Raw genomic sequence first — 20560 nt, 5'->3', positions numbered from 1 at the left:
TAAGAGAGGAGTTTCTTTGCATTTATTCTCTGAACTTGTTTGCAAATATTATATCGAAGCAAACGAAAACCTGCTACTTATACCAGATATTAACGGAATTTTATAGAAAATAGACCGAAATCGTTCGGAGTTTCGAATGAGACGTGGATTTATATCCGTTAAAATGATGTAATACACAAGTAAGCTGTCACTTATCAATAATCCAAATAATCACCAAAAAAAGCACTAGCACATATCGAGGGAGTTAAAAATCCCACAGCCAAGTCACTATATTCAGTGAGATGCGTTGTTTTCTTCTTCTGTCTTGAAGACGAATAGCTGTGCCTCCAGCACTCGTTGGTTTCTATAGCCGCTTGCAACATCAGTGCAGTTCTTATTAATGCCTTGCACTAACATTTAGGAAGCTACACAGCTTTCTGATAAACAGAAAATCGTGTGGTGCAGACAGATAAATCAACGATTGATTTTGGAGGAAAATAACTAACTTGTTCCGGAGAAAGAAGCCGTTTTCGTTTATTTAGAAAACGAAGATGTCTTCGGAAAGCGGACACCATAATCATGAGATTAACGAGGACGACGTTGTACGTCAGTTGAAGATTCTGATACCGCAGGACACCTATAAATCATAACGGAACGAGCATACGTGTACACTGTACGGAAGTTTAACAAGACTCAGAGATGGAACCGTACACCACGTTGCACACAAAATAACCAAATGTTCAAGCTACTGTGGAAGAACGGTTTACGAAGGGAAGGACGCGTTATTAATCTGACACTATGCTCCAGACTGATTGGGGTACAGAATTGTTTCGTCCCAAACACCCCAATGTGACTTGTAAAAGCTTAAATGGCGTTTGATAATTCAGTTTCGGTAAGTAACCAAACTAGTCACCATAACGTTAGAAAAAGGCGAAGATGAGAAAACGTGTTGTTAAGTTAACGAATGAAATAGAACTGGATAAAAAAATCCCTGATGCCAAAATATGGAATTCGGACCAATCCCGATTCAAGTATGAAATTTCAATATAGAAAAGTTCTGACGGCTTTACTGCGCTTGTTTTGAAAGACAGTTTTTCACCCAGTGCAATTCAAGCCGGGTAAATGAGACGTTTGCTACGGATCTTTTTGCAATCGAGCATACAAGGAAATATCAACCCATACATGGATGTCTTCCTTTCCGGAATGGTGGGAAAAGCGCATGCACGCTACAGTCTCCAAGAAGTTTTCCATCCACAAATGAAGGAGCGTGGAGGAATACATGCAGTTGCTAGCGCAGAAGTGCACAGATTAAATCTCTAATGAACAACATTGACAAAATGAACCCATAACGAAAGTATCTACGTATCTTTGCACCCATGTGATCTTGTTTTCCTCGACAACTAAAATGATAATAGCTCATCCCATGTTATGGAAACAGTACTGCTCTGATGAACGTACAAGGAGTGAATACACCCCCTCTGAGGCACCCGTAATCCACAGCGATTAAGGAATATTATAATGTGCTTTATACTGTACTATGAAAAAAAGAAAATGGATGAGGGATGTTTTTGCCCGTGAGTTATTAAAATAAATACTTAACACTGTCTTATTTTATAAATACATTCGCAGGGAGGAACGGTTTGTTGCCCTCCTAAGTTGTTCTGGTTACGCTGTGAATGGCCGGCAGCACGAAGCCATCTACTGTATGAGTGTGTTTTAATATTCTTGTACTCATGCTGAAGTGTGCAGCGATATGACTTGTACTGATACAGAAATTCGCTAGGATTTTTATCGGTGCTGGGTTTGATTTAGCTTTTGTTTCTTATGCGCATTTTATTTGTGCCACATTTGTCCACTTTTTCACAAGTCGTGGGGTGATATGACGGCATATTAACTGCATACCCCACCCTGAACCTATAAACATTATCTGTTGTCTATTTTCTCCGAGTTTGCCTTGAACTTCAGTACTGTGCAGTAGTTTACCCATCATGTTGCAGTAAAAAAAACCTTCCTTCCCTAATATCCCTCTAGCCTAGAATTCAAAAAAAGATTTGCAGCTTACTTCCTACCTGAACTGAGTTTCACGAATATTTCCTCGTGATGCTGTTGAACGGAGCCGACTGAACATGGAATGAGCTAAAGGTATTCATAAAACCAAGTAAGATTAAAACCCAAGCCAATTAAAAAACCGGCGCAAAAGCCCCGAAGAGCCATGGCCTACCAAGCGGCCGCTGCTCATCCCGACGACCTGCAGATTATGAGGTGCCGTGTGGTCACCACGACGAATCTTCTAGGCCGTTATTCTTGGGTTTCTAGACCGGGGCCGCTATCTTACCGTCAGATAGGTCCTCAATTATAATCACGTAGGCTGAGTGGACCTCGAACCAGCCCTCAGATCCAGGTAAAAATCACTGGCCGGGAATCGAACCCGGGGCCTCCGGGTAAGAGGGAGGCACGTTACCCCTACACCGTGGGATAATTAGCCAATAGCTAGCAGATAATTAATTACAAGCTGACTCTTTAGTACCAATGTTGAGAGAGCGAGCTGTAAATACACCAAAACTGTCTCGCAGATTATTGTTCACAATTTGACTGATAAAATGTAAGCTGGAAAAGGCTGTCGCAATTGTATTTCGTTAAGCAACATTTCCATTAACTTATTGAAGTATAATTCCTTGAACAATTTGAATGTAATGGGGATAAGGATGACGCTGTTTCTGTATGTTAAATGGCGACTTGGTACAACGTTCACAATTGATTGTTCATTCGTTATCTTTGTAGTAGTATTTATTAATGAACAAAACAGGCGTTCAGCCCCGAATACACGTTCACAATAATAATAAATAAATAAATAAATAACTAATAATAAACGCAGTCCAACCCAAGCCACCACCCTTCACCACATACAAAATAAAATGAAATGAACACCTCATCAGCCTGTTCTATGTTTACAATCTGCTGCTGGTGTTGCAACTTGCTGCTTGTTATCACTCACACGTACCCACTCATCACGCGACCTTCTTGCTTCAGCAATTCCATCACCTCTATTGTTCCCTGACCTACTCCAAAATAAGCTACACCAGCAACATTACACTATTGCATACCAAACCAGCCATGACACTAACATTGCATTCAATCTTTCAGATTCCACCTCCTATAGTACAAGTCTAAATAATAACAACAATATTCCGTCATAACATTCCAATCCATCATACCACAGCTTTTACCAATCAGCGTTAACATTGCTTCATATCATTTCAATCCGCCATAACACTCCATAATAAAATTACCTCTCCATCTCCCAAAAATTTCGACCATGCATAACAAATACCAATCACGCCTATACCAACACCTCTCCAACATCATACTCCTTCCTCCTCTCCATACAAACAAACCACAATTTACAAAATTGTAATAAAATCACCTCCCTCCAGCTCCAAAAATTCAATACTCATACCAGACACCAATACAATAATACTCTCTCCCAACTTCCACGAATTCGGCCGTAAATAAACCATCTCAATACCATACCATACATCACCCAATCATACATACTAAGCCTCCAATGCTTCCGACACCATATCTCAGCAATACAACACATACCAACACCTCTCCAACATCATATTTCTTCCTCCTCTCCATACAAACAAACCAAAATTTACAAAATGACAATAAACTCACCTCTATCCAGCTCCAGAAATTAAATACTTATACCAGACATCAATACAATAATACCACCTCCCAACTCCCACGAAGTCAACCATAAATAAACCATCTCAGTACCAAACCATACATATATCACCACTTCTCCCACACTACATTCCAACGATATAACACTTTTCCAACACCACATTTACCACCACTCCTCCAACTCCAAATATCACAATAAATATATCACTTCACCATTACCACATCTCAGCCTTCACCAATTATTTACCATCATAACCTAATGAAATTACAATGAATAACCAATACCAGTCACGCATATACCAACACCTTTCCAACATATTTCTTCCTCCTATACCACTTCTCCATTACCATATTTATACCACCACTCCTCCAACTCCACATATCAACAATAAATATACCACTTCACCATTGCCACCTTTCAGCCTTCACAAATAATTACCATCATAACCTAATAAAATTACAATGAATAACAATTACTAACATATCATAAAACAAACAGACCATGCAATCCTGCCCTCTTACCCAACTCCACCTAACTAAGTACTCAGTCCCTATCTTCCCTAATCCATTAGAATTTTAACATACTATCCCCTTCCCTTATACAGATAACTATTCCACCCCCCTATTCCCCTGCCCACCCTCTAACTCGCTCTCCTTCATTTTACTCTCGCAGGCCTTTTTTGTCGCACAAAAATACCTGTTCAATTCACCCCCTTTTTCCCATTGTTTAATAATCCATCTCAGTATTGCGTTCTCATCTCCTCTCCCCAGTATTTCCCGATGCTCGGCACTCAATAATCCATGTCTTAACCCCCTCGTTACCTCACAGTCTCTTAGCAAGTGAAACTCATCATTTACATCTCCACAAAGTACACACCTTGTCTTATCCCTGCCTTGTAACCAGCCTTTATTCCTTGGCAGACCTAAAAGCCACCACATCATCCCATATCGTTTTGACCTATCGACGTATCTAATATTCAACCCTGCTATCTCCTCTATTTTCGTCAAAACAGTCAGCGAATTTCTTAGTCTGCTTTCCCCCAATAATTTCTGCCTATGGATATCTCTAATTCTCCTTTCCAGTATATTCATCCCTCTCACTTCTGTCTTTGACCAAACCTCGCCCCACAGGTGTCCTAATCCTATCCTCTCCAAATATCCCTTTATTTTTTCTAACCATCCACCCTTATACATACTCTTAAATTGCTGTACATATGCTGCCTGTAAAACTCTCCCACCTTCCTGTCTTTTTAAATTCATCCAATATCTAACTATTCTTTTCACACCCTCTGATTCCAAATCCTCCCCACACATTAATTCCGCCCCTACATTTGCTGTACACCTCGGTAAGCCCATCACTAACTTGGCAAAACTACTAACAATCCTTCTTAGTTCCTCTCTTTTCTCATCCAGCCCCCAAACTTCTGCTCCGTATAATACCCTCCCCACGATTACCGACCTGAACACGAGTCTCAGTGTTTTGTAACTGATCCCCGGGTACTTGAGTAGCAAATTTCTGACTGAGGCTAAGGCTGCCAATCCTCTATATTTCATTCTTTTGATCTGGTCACTCCAAGTTCCTTTATCATTAAAAATAACTCCTAGATATTCCAGCTTCCTTACCTGTTCCAATCTTTCTCCCTGAATTACCCAATTCCCTTCTATCTTTCTTCTTTTGTTCACCTGTACTACCAATATTTTAGATTTATTTCCATTAATTTTCAATCCCCATTTCCTCGCAAATAGCGTCACTGACTCTAAGGCCCTATTCATCGCCCCTGAAGTTAACGTCATCAATAACACATCATCCGCAAATATCAGTCCTGGCACTTCCAAACCATTAATTACTGGTACAGCCCAATTTTCTGCCCCAAACCCCTCTAAAATATCGTTGATAAATAAAATAAACAGTATGGGCGATAACTTGCATCCTTGTTTTAAACCCACCTTGGACTCTAATGGTCCACTCATTCTCCCTTCTCCCAATTTTACACAAAACCTGACGTCCCTATATATTCCTTCCACTGCCCTCAACATCTTCTCCGAAATCCCTAACCTACCTAATTTCTCTAGTAGGGCCTCTCTATTTACCTTATCAAAAGCTTTCTCAAAATCTATTGCTGCTACATAAACCGTACTTCTATCCATATTCTTATACTTTTCTAAAATAGTCTTTACTATCATTATATTATCCACTGTTCTTTTCTTTTTCCTAAATCCCCCTTGGTAATCTGTCAAAATTTCATTTTCTTCCGCCCACCCGCTTATTCTGTTCGCTAGCACCCCAGTATATATTTTACTCAAAGAATCCAACAGAGATATACCTCTATAACTGTTCACATTGTTCCTACTACCCTTTCCCTTGTATATAGGGCATATAATTCCTGTTTCCCATTCCCTAGGGTAATTTCCTCCCTCGAATATCCTATTGAATAGTTTCACCATGCCCTCTATCATTATCTCATTTTTACTAATTTCCTTCCAAAACTTATTATTTATACCATTACACCCCCCGGCCGACTTCGCTCTGGCTCTGCTTATCACTCCCCGGATTTCCTCTCTTGTGATTTCTTTATCCAAGTCATAAATTGCCACTCCCCTATTCCTCCAAATTACTTCTTCTCCCGAACCTCTCCATCTATCACCCCCCTTTTTTCCTAGTAATTCATCGAAGTGCCTGACCCATTGCACTTCCTCAATACTCGTTCTCTCCATATTCCTTCCACCCTTCATAATTCTATTAATCTTATCCCAGACTCTCTCAAAATTGTTAGTCTTGCAGTCATTATTTATGGCTTCCATTTGTTCCTCTAACCACGTCTTTTTTGTCTCAGAGATTTTCTTTTTATACTCCTTCCTCAATCTACAGAAAAACTCCCTTTCTTGGCTCCCACCTTTCCTTCTATATTCTCCTAACGCGTCCATCACCTTTCTCCGCAATCCTTCACACTCCCTATTAAACCATTCTTCTCCCTCTTTCTTATTTCCTTTTCTAGCTTTCACCTTCTGCGCTATCATCTTTATTGGATGTAGCAACAATTCCAAGGCTTTATCAGTATCATTCTCTTCTAACGCCCCTTCCCACCCATATTTCAGAAGATGTAGCTCCTCCTTTACTACCCTATTCCAATCCCGGCCCACCTTCTCTGTCCATTTGTACTTATTATAACCCCTCCCTCGTTTATCCTTTGTCTCATTTTCCTTCATTGTACACTTCTCTTCCTCTCTTTTCAGCATAACCCTCACCGGGAAATGGTGTGACTCAATCCAATCTCCTATTTCCATACTTACAACTTCCTCAATCATCCCTTCCGAGCTCAAAACCATATCTATCACACTACCCCCTTTCTCCGTAACATATGTCAATTTCCCCGTCCTGTCGCCCTCTATCCACCCATTCAGAATATACAAGTTTCCCACAGCACACATCTCTAGGAGCTTCTCTCCATAACTATTTGTAATTTTGTCCTCACTCCTTCTGCTTTCTAACAAACACATTCCATCCTCCCTACTATAAACTGGGCTCTGTTCTCCTATTCTCGCGTTCCAATCCCCAAATAACAACATATCCTCCTCCCCTGGATACATTCCCCTTATCCTACCAATATCCACCAATAACTCTTCAAAAAAATATTTATTTGCATATTCTGAATTACTAGGGTGGCAGTAAACAAAAGCTAGATTTATTTTCTTCCTCCATCCCTCTCTCCCTCCCAAATTCAATCTCAGCCATATGGTTTCCCTCATATCGGTCTCTATATCCTCTACTCTTTCACTAATTTCTTCCCTAATTAGAACTATCATCCCTCCTGGTGCTCGTCCCTTATTCCTCTCTTTTCTTCTATATTTATATTTTATCTCAAACCCCTTCCATGCAATCTCCCTCCCTGTTTCCAACCACGTCTCCAAGAGTGCCACAACATCGAAACTTTCAATTACTTCCCTAACTTTCTTGTTTCCTAATTTGCTCCTTACTCCTTCAATGTTCACACATCCTATCTTCCAATATTGTTATAACTTTCCCTCCCTCCCTTCTAGGTCTCCCCCTCTATTCTTACTTCTAGTATTTATCGACCTCTCTCCCTCTGTATCCTCCATCCCTTTACGTACTTTTCCCCATATGTCTTTTAAGCTCTTACTCCTGACTTTACTCATAATTTTTTTACCTTCTTGTCGATCTGTCTCCTCTTGACCTTTCTTGTTCACTACACCACTGCACCCTGCACTCACCCTTTCTTGCTGCTCACCCCCACTCTCCCCCTCACTATTTTGGACTTCTGAATCCACCTCCCTTTGTCCTTTCTTGCTCACTGCACCTCTACACTCTCCTCTCCCAGTTTCTTGCGGCCCACTCTCACCGTCCACTTCACTATCTTGGTCTTCTGTCTCCCGGCTGCACTGCCCATTCTCTTCCGAGATGCCCTGCTCTCCTGCCACGTCCCTCCTCCTCTTCTTTTCTTCTTTCTTCTTCCCATCTTGCCTTGTCCTCTCACCACTCTCAACCCTCTCGTTTTCGTCCATTTCCTTTAGCTTAGTCACTGAATGAACTCTGACCCATCGCCCGTTTGTCACCTCCAACCTCAGACCTCTTATTCGGGCCTTTAGCCCCTGGTTCCTCGCTCTCCATAGGTGCCTATTCAAGATCTTCGCGTTTTCACTTCCTTCTCTTCCCATGTCTCCTTTCACCCCTATTTTCCGCCCTTGTAAATTCTTGCTGTTCCTTAACACAGAATCTGCCATTAAGGTTGAGAACAATTTAACCCTAATTGGCCTCCGACCTTTGATTTTACCAACTCTCTCTACATCATCAATGTCTACCTCACTAAAGTTTATCTTCATAACATCACGTATAGCTTCCACCACCTTAAATATCAGCTCAAACTTGCTCTCTCTCGCCCCTTCCTCAATTCCATATATAAATATGGCTTTTTTCAATCTCTCCTGCCTGTACCCCTCCGCTTCTTTCTTCAACTTCATCACCTCATCTTGCAGATGTTTCACTTCCCCTCTCAATAACTCGATTTCTTTCTCGTTATTGACCACTCTCCTGCTCGATTCCTCTGTCTTCGTTTCAAGCCATTTCTTCATGTTCCCTATCTCCCTTCTCTGCTCCTCCATCATGTCCTTTATTTCCTGCACCTTATCCCATTGACACTTCTCCTGCATAACTTCACTTACAACCACCCTGAGTGCGGCCAAATCCTCCGTACTATATTTTCCACTGGTATTTGGGCCTGGGTTTACTTCCACCCCCCCAATAACCAGTAACACTGCTATCACTGTCACCACCAGCACCGCTTCACTCATTTTCAATCCGTCCGTCACCAATCCACTCCTGGCCTCCTTCTTCTGCCTTGCCTGCCATTTCCCAATAGCGGCCCGGTACTGTTCAATGCCGACCATGTTTACAGCACGCACTTCGCAACGCAACCTCTCTCCTCGACCGCTCGAGCTAGACTGTGAATTCGTTATCTTTGTGAATAAACTGTTCCAAACATAACTCCCGACGAATCCATAACGGTAGACAGCCGTATTTGGTGAACGGAGTTAGCGACCACTTGTACCGACATCCGTTGTGCTAATGATGGCACTTACCGGAAACTTTGAGCTTCCGAGTCCCCCCTTCAAAATAATTAGCGAAAACTTACACCCCCCCCCCCCAATCCGTTCAGGTTGAAAATATCGTCATGAACATGTAAAACATTTTTTTAAATGCAATTCGCCGCCCAACTTTACACAGTTCCCTCGTGAGTCTAAATCAACAAGTTCGATCCCCGCTCAGATCGGTGGATCGTGTTGCTACTTATATCGGCACTCCAGCGGGACAAACCGACTCGTTAGTTGAATGGTCAGCGTACTGGCCTTCGCTTCAGAGGGTCCCGGGTTCGATTTTCGGCAGGGTCGGGGATTTTAACCTTCATTGGTTAATTTCACTGGCCCGGGGGCTGGGTGTTTGTGCTGTTCCCAACATCCCTGCAACTCACACACCACACATAACACTATCCTCTAAAACAATAACACATGGCAGATGCCGCCCACCCTCATCGGGGCTGCACTCGGCTAGAAATAGCCACACGAAATTATTATTAGCGGGACAACATTTCGGCACAGGAGGCGAGCGCCTAAAGCACGGAGAACCATCTTCAGGCCTGTCGACTGTGGGATTCGAACCCACTATCTCACAGCTGCGGGGACAACCGAGCACATACTCCTAGTGTGTTGTTTAACTCCTTTGTACGCAATGTGGGCAAAACCTGGCCCAGGCTGAACGATATCTGAGGATCAAATGGAAAAGTATAAGTGTGGCCGACGGTCATATGTCAACCTACCTGTCTCTGGATTTTATAGATATTATCAAACAACTGATCTTATTTTACTGAGGACGAGGAAAGTAAACAGCAAAAATATTTTATCCTTTTCTTTGCCGAATTCCTCGTCAATAGGGACAACCACCTCATCGATGATGATCGATGGGGAACGAACTTAATCATTTCGATTGTTTAGAAGTTTAAACATTAAGCTGAAATGTACATAATGTTTGCTTTCAAAATGTTCCTTTCAAATAAAAATCAAGTACTCACCAACTCCACATTGTCATTTATTGAAAATTTCTCATAGTTTACCTAATTCAACTTGAACCTGGAAGGATATTCTCGCAGCCGAACGGACCTAGTCAAGGTCACACTTGGCTCTGTACGAGTTTTCAAAAGTTTAGAAATACAATATTTTCAAAAGCTGTAATAAAAATGCTTGTCGACTCACTGAAAAAGGGAAGTTGAAACTGGGGTGTAGAGTAGTGTTGACCTTCAGCATTCTGAACATGACACGACGAAAACTATACCAAGATATATGTAACCCGTAAAGCTGTTGCACAGCCGCAGGATCTTGCAACTCTTTACGAAGAACTAGCGAATACCTTTCAATCAGCGTTTACATTATCATATGAGTAATAATCACACATCAGACGGAGTTTTTACGATGTTCCTTTCTCTTTTCTTTCTATGAGACATAAAAGCACAAAGAAAACACTGTTACAGGTCTCATAATCTGAACAATCAGATGTATACGATAAAAAGTAACCAATTTAGAAATAACTACCTATTCTTCTCCGTCAGAAGTTTCTTCCCATTTCAATACGGGGTCGCTATTTTAATAAGTCGGTCTCATCGACTTCGGTAAATATCGACTGTAGATCCTCCGCCTCCACCAGCAACTACCATTTTTCCTTGGTCCTTCCTCTTTCGTACTCCTATCTTACGAGGGAACGGTACGAAGTCGGACGGCGAATCTCGATTTGATGTTTACATATTCGTGAAGGTCTTTTTATGCTGAAACAGGTAGTGGAAGCCTAATTTTTCGCTGGTCTTTTTTAAGGGGGCATTTGGGAGCTCAAAGTTGGCGGTGCGCGCCCTGAATTGTACAGTACATGCTGGCACACGTCAGCGCTCACGGCCAGCGGCTGCCCTGCCTCGCCTTTTCAGAAGACGAAGATGGCGTTGAGGACGGGAGAAGAACACCGAAAAAACGCAAAAACGGAGATGAGTTTAACGAAGATGACAAGTCTAGTGATGGCCGAGGAAGACCCTGTAAGTCAGTGGAAAATTATGATTCCGAATCGTTTTTGGACATGTATCAAAAAATAAAGGAACGAGGACCTATGTACGCCGTACGGAAGTATAAGAAGACTCGGAGACAAATTTATGGAATCGTGAACCACGTTGAACACAATGGAGAAATTAGGAAATGTGCAATGGTTGGAGCTTATGTGAAAGAAGAGTTCACCAAGGCAAGGATGCGTTATTTATACGTAACAAAATCGGACACTGAGCGTTGGATTGGTGAGGGTAGAGAGTTGTATTGCCCCAAACACTCCTCTCCAAAGCGACTCATACTTGACAAACCTTAAAAGGCGTTTGAAAATTCGGTTCCGAAAAGTAACCAAACTAGTCAGTAAAACGTTTAAAACAGACGAAGAAGTACGACACGAAGTGGCTAAAAAGTTTGTAACATTCATTAATGAAGTGCAAGAAAAGAAAGGGATCCAGGAGGCCAACATCTGGAATTCGGACCAGTCCCGATTTGAGTACGAAATGGCAAAACAGAGAAGTTATGATTTTCGTGGTGTGAAAGACGTTCTTGCTACGCTTGTTTGCCGAAATAGTTTTACGCATTCTTTACGAACTCTTCTTTCACATAAGCTCGAACCATTGCACATTTCCTAATTTCTCCATTGGTTGACGATTCCATAAATTTGTCTCCGAGTCTTCTTATACTTCCGTACGGCGTACATAAGTCCTCGTTCCTTTATTTTTTGATACATGTCCAACAATGATTCGCACACAGTGCAATGTCACATTTCTAAAGCCGGAGAAATGGGACATTTGTCCTTGATCGTTTTCTAAGAAATTAATCGAAAGTTTGGACCTAGAGTACAAGAAAGTATCAATACCTACATGAATGCCTTTAAATATGTCGTAATTGATTGTTCATCTTCCGGGAAAATTGGGAAAGGGCATGTACGTGACTGGTTGCAAAACGTTTTTTGTCCGCAGTTACAGGAAGACGGAAGAAATCTTCTTCTCATAGATTCATTCAGTGGCCAGGGCAAAAATGCACAACTTGCATCCCTAACGAACATACATGTACGAAGTGAATACATACCGAAAGGAACTACGTATCTTTGCCAGCCGTGTGATCTTGGACTCTTCCTACAACTAAAATGTTTAGTCCGTCGAATGGAAAAATGTGACGAGTAAGGAATCAACACGGCCAGTCAAAATTAAAACCCAAAAACAGACTTTTCATTATAACTAGTCAAATACTAGCGCATAACCAATTACAAGCTGATTGTTTTGTACCAGTGCTGAAATATGGTTGGAAAGCGGGGGGTTATTCCATTAATGACAATATACCACAACTCCATACTGTCTCGCAAGCGAATTTTAATTATTTGACTGATAAAAAGTGTGCTGGAAATGATTGTACCAATTTTTCGTTTATAAGGTGCGCACAGTGCTGTCTTGCTTTTGTTATTCACATTTTGTGTTAGATTTACACTACCATGCCATGTAGAAGGAGACAATACCGGACTGTGTTAGAATAAAGGCATTTCGTGAACACTTTAAATGATGCAGATGATATTTGATTATGTATTGTTTGTATGTTAAGTAGTGATTTGTAAACCATTTTATTGTTTATTTATTCCATAATGAAATCATCTTTGTAAATAAAATGTCCCAACTAACGCAATCCCGTGTACACAACTGTAGGCAGCCGTATGTAGTGGGGGACAGAGGAGAACCGAACGAGTGGAGAGGGAAGGCGAGGCAAGACAGCCGCTGGCTGTGAGCGCTGACGGGTGCCGGCATGTACTGTACAATTCACTGCGCGCACCGCCAACTTCGAGCTCCCAAATGGCCCCTTAAAAAGGACCAGCGAAAAATTAGACTTCCACTACCTGTTTCAGCTTAAAAAGACCTTCACGAATATGTAAAATTCAAATCGAAATTCGCCGTCTGACTTCGTACCGTTCCCTCGTTAGTCTCATATTCCTTACTCCAACCATCTGTTTTAACTGGGCCATATCTTCATCACCGATCATCGAGCTTTAGACACTGTCGACTCCGTGGCTTGACTTCCCGCCCGGGTCGAGGGATTTTAACATTAAATAGTTAATTCCCTTGGCTCGGGAACTGAAACTCATGCACCACACAGACATTACCTTCCACCACACGAACACCCATCCTCGCCAAAGGGTTGCGCCTTTCAATGGCTACAACAGGCTACCATAACCATACGAGATTATTTTACAGTAGACAATATATGTTCAGTACACAATAATGTTACTGGTTTTACGCCCCAAGGTTTTCGGAGACGTAACGGAATTTTGTCTCGTAGGAGTTCTTCTAGCTGCTATCAAATATACCAACAGGAGGCTAGCACACCTGAACACCTTCAGATACCCCGGAATCGAATCCACTATCCTGGCCTTAGAAGACAAGCGCCGTTTCGCCTGAGGCACAGAGCCGAAATCATATAATCTCGTATTTGGATAGATTTTACTTTAGATAAAATTTATTTTACACAGGTGGTAATTCAATAGGACATTAGCAGTACACTCACAAGTTTCTGAGACCCCCAATCGCATCTCACAGAGCTAATTTATTACACAAATCTCTTTTTATTTATTTCATGGAATATCAATCATAAATATCGGTGGAAGCACAGGAGAGAGGATTACACTCTCAGATTACAAATGAAGCAAGGAACTAACGGAGGAACCAATCGCGTGCCAGCGGCTGCTAAGAACCAGATATTGTAATTTTTAAATCTCTCGAATAAAGAATGTTATTACAGTTGTAACAGGCCACGCATATCCCCTGCTTTATATCGATTTAGTAGTTGTACGGTTGAAAGTAGGGCACTAAACAAGTGATGGTGTTGAAGAGTGTCGTCAGCGACTCTTTAGCTTCCTTTTCTTTTACATTTTGCTTCAAGGACGAGTTGGCCGTTTGGTTAGGGACGCGCACCTGTGAGCTTGGGTTCTAACCCCACTGTCGGCAGCTCTCAAGATGGTTTTCCGTGATTTCCCATTTTCACACCAGGCTGTAGGTTTCAGCGATTGTCTGTACTGGGAATGGCGATACTTTCATCACTCACACGTCAGCCCCTTAGAAACAACGAACTTGTTCCACAAGTACACTATAAACACCAAAAGATGAATCCGGGCTTCATATTTAATAATAATGCTATTTGCTTTACGTCCCACTAACTACTTTTACTGTCTTCGGAGACGCTGAGGTGCCGGAATTTAGTACCGCAGGAGTTCTTTTACGTGCCAGTAAATCTACCGACATTTGAGCAGCTTCAAATACCACCGGACTGAGCCAGGTTCGAACCTGCCAAGTTGGGGTTAGAAGGCTAGCGCCTTAACCGTCTGAGCCACTCAGCCCGGCAGGCTTCATATTTAATTACGCCATTTTAATTCTCCTCTGTTATTGCTTTCTACTTCAACATTCACATGGGATGCCAATTTCAACTGATCTCTCTGAAAATCTATCAATTTTTGTCGATGACGGACAACGCCGCTAGTTAATAGTAAAAAATAGCAAATAATTGAGGGATTTTCTCTGTAGGCGTAGCGATCCTGGAAGGCAAGCTATTCGCACAAAACGCTATCTCTGGCACAACACTAAAATGCAAACAAGACGTCGGTGTAATTAGATTTCCCATATCAGAGAGCAATTGGAGTAGAAAACGACGCTTCCTAACGGTTCGATGCACTAATTGATGGAAGGAAATACGCAGTGATTAAGACTTGGAACGATGAAGTAATTAAATACACATACGAAACATTAACGTTACTGTACAACTGGATTACATCTTGGCGAATCGAAGACATGCAGTATAAAGACATCTTGATTCTCTTCCCAACTTGATGGGCAGAGTGATTCATTACCTCACTTTTCACGTATTTTCTTTTTCTTCAGCGAATGCCCCCACATTTCTGAAGAGATCGAAATTCCTTCCCTTTATCCAATGATTAACGGTAATATAAAATCCAAACCCCATGGCGCGACAGTACCGAAGACCCTTGGCCTGCCAAGCGATTCCTGCTCAGAATACGAGGTGCCGTATGATCGGCACGACAAGGACCTCTAGACCGGGGCCGCTATATCACTGTCAGATGGCTCCTCAACTGTAATCGCGTAAGCTGAGACCTCCACCCAACCCTCAGGAATAGAACCCGAGACAGGTTGAAACAATAATGACTACCGTCAATACTTCTTACTCTCGCATATTCATTTTGACGGATATCCCTACTCCTCAATAATGTGTATATCTCTTTCTTGATACGGAGTCGGAGATGAATGTATATGACATGTTTTTCGGCCGGATACCCTTCGTGACGCCCACCACAGTCGAGCAGCCAATGAAGATGAAATGACCCATGCGAAATAAATTGGGTAAGTGGGTGGAAGGAAAATGGGAAACTACCATAGCCGTACACTCCGCTCGACCATGTTTTATTGAAATGTTTGCCCAGTTCCTTCACTGAATGGTCAGCGTACTGGCCTTCGATTCAGCGGGCGCTGGATTCGATTCCCGCCCAGATCGGAGATTTTAATCACGGATGGCTACTTAATCTACCTCGGAGACTGGCTGCTTATATTCGTCTTGTCTTCATTTTTATACAAGACATCACACTACCAACCACTACCGAAACACGCAATAGTGATTCCATCCTTCCAAATACGGCTGATGTCAGGAAAGCAAAATCCACATGTGCTACACCTGCGACCCCACCAGAGTGTAGGACAAGAGGAAATACGATTTTATTAAATGTATATTTTGGTTTGTTTGCCATACTCTGTGTTCTGTTGCTCTCTTATTTCCTCATTTTTATCACCGTAAGATCAACGCGTCCATCTTTTAACCCATCGATTGAAAGTCTACTCCGCAAGTCCTACGTGGTTAACTTAACTGTGCCAACAGGTTCTCAATTTTTTAAAATATAATAACAAGCATTTGGATACCGTCGTTCGAATGCCGGTCACTCCATGTGAGATTTGTGCTGGACAAAGCGGAGGCGGGACAGGTTTTTATCCGGCAACTCCGGTTTTGCCTGTCATCCGTCATTCCAGAAACACTCTCCATTAACATGTCATTTCATCTGTCAGTCATTTAACATCGCCCCAGAGGAGTGCGACAGGCTTCGGCAGCCGGCACATTTGCTATGCTCGCCGCTAGATGGGCGCTTCATTCATTCCATTCCTGACCCGGTCAAATGACTAGAAACAAGCATTTTTTTAACCTCTCTCTCTCGCCGCACTGAGTAGCTCAGACGGCAGAGCTGCTCCCAGCTTTGTCCGGTGGTATTTGAAGGTGCTCAAATACGCCGGTAGATTTACTGGGACGAAAAGGAACTCCTGCAGGATTAAATTTCAGCACCTCGGCGTCTCCGAAAGCCGTAGAAGTTAACTGGGACCGCAAACCAACGTAGGCTACAAGTATTACGAAAAAATGCGGAACGTTATATTGTTCAAGTCTCACTTAGCCTCTGCAAGTCTTGTCTGGCTTGCAAAGAACGTGTCAGTAAGCCATGTGTTGTCGTGTATCTTGCCCATGAGTTATATCTGAAGAGTGAAAAATTTGGTTATATTACGTGCTATATCTAAGCATCGCTAAATTAGTACGCGTATAATCTACATCAGATTATGCATTACAAGTCGACTGATGTGAGTAACCGAAAGTCTTTTCAACTACAATAACAACAATTAAATTGCAGATGGCTGTTGAGCTGTGAAATGGCTTTGAAGAAATTTTAAAGAAGTGTAAAAAGGGGACGCAAAAACGATTTAAAATGCGAAATCTTCAGGAAAATATTACAAGTCATTAAGATTCTATCTTTGACTTTCCAATCTTTGCGTGTCAATGTTCTGATTATTATTATTATTATTATTATTATTATTATTATTATTATTATTACTCCGGGGCTATCTGTGGTGAAAGAAGGTGCGGGCTAGAATGGGATAGTCAAGGATTAATTTAAAACTTTAAAATAAAAGTTCTATTTCTTTTCCGATCTTAAATTTCAACAAATAACAAGCTTTCAGGTACATAGGTAGTTGGTACAAAAATAGAAAACCAAGAATTGGTAATTTACAATCTTGAGCTTCCAGCTCCTAATTTACAAGGTCCAAAAATTACAAATGTCGTGTTTAATTCGATAGGCAAGGAGGGAAATCTCCCAAAACAGAATTCTCAAGAGCACTTTGCTCCAACGGTTACCAAAGGCACCACACAAATATCTATTACCTAACGACAAAAGGGCTTTCATGCTCTACAAGGAGACAGCGCTCCCGAACTCTAACCATTAACTATTCAAGACATAAAAGAGCCTCTCTGCCTCTCTAGGCACAACCTGCAATTTACAATACCATATGAAATTTAGTTTACACAGGGGGTTCTAGTACCCATTCTATTGGGCCTTCGTGAAAAAGAACAGGTGGACCCACAATCAAAATGTATGGAGGCGTACACTTGCGCCCCTAAAAAACCAAGGTAAAAACCCTACTTGGGCTTACAGCCCGACGATGCGGAGGCTAATCCCACATTACTGAGGTGACTAAAAGGACAAGTTAATTTACGATTTACAGGATAAAAGCAGTTACAAAACCGTAGTCACCTCAAGATAAATTGAAGGTGAATTCGAGAGGGTAACGCACTCTCTATCCCCGGTCTACAGTTTAAGTCCTTAGGATTTACATGAAATTTTACATGAGAATGAAGAAAGTTTAGATTTCAGAAAACAGACTGTTACATAGTTAAAGATAGGAACTTCCCCTCGAGTTCATCTTGCGGAGATAACTACAGAAATAGACAACTGGTGGCCATTACCGGGGCTGATGTTCTGCCAGCCAAAGAACGAGGACTTCCGTCTCCCCTCTTAACACACACACACACTCAGTAATTGGGCGATCAATAAGACAAGTTAACTTGAAAAGGCGTCAGCTTTTATACCCGAGAGGAAGCTTCGAGAAGGCTCTGGACTAAATACGGACACATCCTCTCATCTTTATTGGATAAACAAAAAGTTAAAAGAAGCCTATGATTGGCTGAAAAATAAATACATCAAATTTATGATTGTTAGAAACCCATTTGGCGGGGTGAATAAGTAGTGTTGCAAACCTTGAAGTACCAAAATTAAGAAAAGTCAATTCAGTTCAGAAAACCTATAAATACAAAACTTTAAAACTCTAGTTATTTCACTTTGCACCAGAGTGCATGACCACAGTTCTTTCATAGAGCCATCTATGAAGAAAGGTCCGAACTTTCTGTGACACACCAAAACAAAACAAAGAAATCCAGTCAGTTTAGGAAACTTTAAAATAATATATTACTCCATCATTTAGTAATGACATTTTGATCAACGTCCCAACTTCTTGTACTAGATGTTTCAATAGTGATCGATAGTGTTCTTCAAGGCGCTTCATTTAAATGTACGTGATTGAGGTGTACCTCCCGGTACAAATATTATTATTGTAACGTGTTGGCGGAGTAAATAAGTAAATAAATGCGTACAGAACCTGGTAGCAACCTATTTCTAAGATTGATTAACTAAGCACTACAATTACAGATTTACACACACACAGACGATAGCCGAGCCACAACTTACACAAGCACACGGTTACACACTTACACGGTCGCGCTCTCTCCCTTAGTTTCTCATGTCCCATCTACAATGACACACACACACAGAGTCATCGATTATTTACAGTACAGTCACTCAGCCACTCAGTCACACTGGTTAGCGCTGTCACGGTCCACAGCCTACACGTCAATCTCGCAGGTCGGGATAGTATCCGCTGTTCACTCAATCCGTCGAACTCCGCAGTCTTCACACGTCGGCACCCAGTGTTCCCTTCGCGCTACTCCAGAACACCCAAGGATCTTCTCCAGCAGCCGGCCCCAAGAGATACACACGCACGACCTCAACGAAGCAGGAACGAATCCTCAGCTCCAACAGGCAGATACTCCATCAGGCTGACACCTCAGCCCAGGCTATCACTGACTGCGCTCTTCGCTAACTCACACCAGCGAACTCAATCTCGCTCTCACTCACTCACTCACTAACTAACTCTCACTGACTCAGTCTAACTCTCCACTAACTGTAGGCAGGTGCTAGATGTATCCAGGAACCTCGCGAGATGGAAGACTCCAGATTGATAGTCCAGTAATTTCCGTCGTCCTCTGCTGTGGGACCGCGGACGGAGGCGAGAGGGCCGGTCTAGCACTTAAGTGTTGCTCGTGATTGGCGCGCTCGAGCGTAAGGGGTGTGGGGCCGATACGGTGACGCCCCCGGCGTGTAGCGATTTGGCACGGCGGACGCTATGACCATTACATCATTATTATTGTTACGGGGGTACCCGTAGAGCAAAAAGAGGTTAAAGAAGGTGCCGGGGAGAATGGTTCCATCTACAGTATCAAGAATTGAATTAAAATTGCAAAAGGTTATATTTTTTTTGAGCTTCAAACTTAACAATCTTTCACTGAGTGAACACAATAATAATATATCAGGTACAATGACAAACTAGATAGAAGGCAAGAAAGATCCAAATTTTAGTTAATTTTACAAAACCTTGGCGTCAAGCCCCTCGCTTCACAATTTCTGAGCTCCCAGCTCAAATTTACAAAGAGCACAAATATATTCAAGGGCAGAAATCCCCTAATTCCTGGAGCACTTGCTCCCCACAATACAATTTTTAGCTTTCTAGAGGCACTCTCTCCAATTACAAAACTTGAAAAAGAACTGACCAGCTCTCCGTTTCTTACTGCCTACTCAAGGCAACACTGCATCAATCTCGGGTCTCTCAAACCACCATTTACAAATGGAACTTACACTAAATGAATGGAGGCGTATACTTGCACTCCTAGACATGAACACAAAAAATCAAAGGGGCTCTAGACCGATGAAACAGGGGCTATTCCAAAACTACTGAGGTGACTCGTATAGAAATTACTTTAACATACTACAGGCCAAAAACCGTTACAAACGAAGTCGCTCCAAACCAAGATGAAGGGGAGCTCGAGAGGGTACTTCACTCTCTATCCCCGATTTACAGTTAAAGATTTTATGAAGGTTTTACATTAGCCGGAAGAGAATTACGTTTTAGAAAAGCCTGTTACATAACTAAAGAGTCGGACCTTTCCCTCGGGGTAAACTGCGGAGGTAGCAAGAAAGAATAAAGTTATCTGGCCATTACCTTGTAGCTGTTCTAGTTACCGACGAAAGAGGCCGCCCGCCTCCTGCTTAGCACACACACACACTCAGATAGACGTCGATCAATTGGCCAAGAAACGTGAAAATCCGCAGTTTATAAACCCGCAG

Source organism: Anabrus simplex, chromosome 4, assembly GCF_040414725.1.
Source record: "Anabrus simplex isolate iqAnaSimp1 chromosome 4, ASM4041472v1, whole genome shotgun sequence".
In the NCBI taxonomy this organism is placed as follows: domain Eukaryota; kingdom Metazoa; phylum Arthropoda; class Insecta; order Orthoptera; family Tettigoniidae; genus Anabrus; species Anabrus simplex.
The sequence above is the reverse complement of the archived record's forward strand: the minus strand, read 5'-3'. Positions refer to the sequence as shown.